Source organism: Mandrillus leucophaeus, unplaced genomic scaffold (assembly GCF_000951045.1).
Source record: "Mandrillus leucophaeus isolate KB7577 unplaced genomic scaffold, Mleu.le_1.0 Scaffold140, whole genome shotgun sequence".
NCBI classification, from domain to species: Eukaryota; Metazoa; Chordata; class Mammalia; order Primates; family Cercopithecidae; genus Mandrillus; species Mandrillus leucophaeus.
This window is the reverse complement of record NW_012101366.1, coordinates 6,550,951-6,553,339: the sequence shown is the minus strand read 5'-3', so window position 1 is coordinate 6,553,339 and position 2,389 is coordinate 6,550,951.

Sequence of the window (2,389 nt, the reverse complement as noted above, 5' to 3'; positions counted from 1 at the left end):
CCTGTAATCCCAGCTACTCAGGAGGCTGAGGCAGGAGAATTGCTTGAACCTAGGAGGGAGAGGTTGCAGTGAGCCAAGATCATGCTATTGAACTCCAGCCTGGACAGCAGAGTGAGACTCCATCTCAAAAAAAAAAAAAAGAACATTAAGAATAAATATGACCTCACCAAACTGACTAAATAAAGCACCAATGACTGACTGTGGAGAGATAGAGACATATGACTTCTCAGACAGGGAATTCAAAATAGCTATTTTGAGGAAGCTCAAAAAACTTCAATAAAACACAGAGAAGCAATTCTAAAATTTATCAAAGTTAACAGAGATTGAAATAACTTTTTAAGCACAGAAATCTTGGAGCTGAAAGGTGCAATTGACAAGTTGAAAAATGCATCAAGTGTGCCAGCAGAAGAACTGATCAAGCAAAAGAAAGAATTTGTGGCACATATACACCATGGAATACTATGCAGCCATAAAAAAGGATGAGTTTGTGTCCTTTGTAGGAACATGGATGCAGCCAGAAACCATCATTCTCAGCAAACTATCACAAGAACAGAAAAGCAAATACCACATGTTCTCACTCATAGGTGGGAATTGAACAATGAGATCACTTGGACACAGGAAGGAGAACATCATACACCGGGTCCTATTGTGGGGAGAGGTGGGGAGGGATAGTATTAGGAGATATACCTAATGTAAATGATGAGTTAATGGGTGCAGCACACCAACATGACACGTGTATATATATGTTACAAACTTGCACGTTGTGCACATGTACCCTAGAACTTAAAGTATATTTAAAAAAAAAAAAGAAAGAAAAGAAAAAGAAAGATTTTGTAAGCTCAAAGGCTATTTGAAAATACACAGAGGACAAAAAAGGAAAAAATGAAAAAACACTTAAAGATATAGAAAATGGCCTTCAAATAGCAAATCTAAGAGTCATTGACCTAAAAGAGAAAGTAGAGAAAGATAGGGATAGAGGATTTATTCAAATAAATAATAATAGAGAAGTATGCAAATCTTGAGAGAGATATTAATATCCAGGTATAAAAAGGTCAAAAATCACCATGGAGATTCAATTAAAATAAGACTCTCCAAAACATATAATACTGTCTCAAAGGACAAGGACAAGGAAAGGATCCTAAAAGCAGCAAGGAAAAAAAAAAAAGTAACACATAAAGGAGATCCAATATGTCTGGTAGCAGACTTTTCAGTGGAACACTTGTAGGACAGGAAGGAATGATATGACATATTCAAAGTGAAGGAAAAAAACTTTTGACTGAAAATACTGTTTCCAGCAAAGCTACCCTTCCCATATGAAGGAGAAATACTTTTCCAGACAAACAAAAGCTGAGAGAATTTATCACCATCAGGTCTGTCTTACAAGAAATCCTAAAGGAAGTTCTTCAATCTGAAAGAAAAGGAATGCTAACAAGCAACAAGAAATTACCTGAAGGTATAAAACTCACTGGTAAAAACAAGTACGTGGACAAATTCAGAATACTCTAAAACTGTGATTGTAGTGTAGAAACCACTCATGCTTTAAGTATAAAGGTTAAAAAAACAAATATATCAAAAATAATAACTATAGCAATTTATTAAGTGGAAGACACTATAAAAAGATATAAATTGGTGCATCACACAGACCAATGGGAAAGAGAAATTATTTTAAAATTTAAAAATTAAGATAAAGGCTGGGCGTGGTAGCTCATGTCTGTAATCCCAGCACTTTGGGAGACTGAGGCAGGTGATCACCTGAGGTTAGGAGTTCCAGACCAGCCTGACCAACACAGTAAAACCCTGTCTCCACTAAAAATACAAAAATTAGGCCAGGCACGGTGGCTCACGCCTGTAATCCCAGCACTTTGGGAGGCCAAAGCGGGCAGATCACGAGGTCAAGAGATCAAGACCATCCTGGCCAACATGGTGAAACCCTGTCTCTACTAAAAATACAAAAAATTATCTGGGCATGGTGGTACGCGCCTGTAGTCCCAGCTATTCTGGAGGCCGAGGCAGGACAATCTCTTGAACCTGGGAGGCAGAGGTTGCAGTGAGCCGAGATTGCACCACTACACTCCAGCCCAGGGGACAGAGCGAGATTCTGTCTCAAAAATATATATATAACAAAAATCAGCTGGGCGTGGTGGCGGATGCCTGTAATCCCAACTACTCGGGAGGCTGGGGCAGGAGAATCACTTGAACCCAAAGGCAGAGGTTGCAGTGAGCTGAGATTGTCCCATTGCACTCTAGCCTGGGCAACAGAGCAAGACTCTATCTCAGAAAAAAATAATAATAAGAAGATAAAAAAATATAAATTGAGACCACGAAAAATTGAAAATGTGAGAGGACTGCAGTAAAAGTATAGACTTTTTTAGTTTTGTTTTAGCTATTT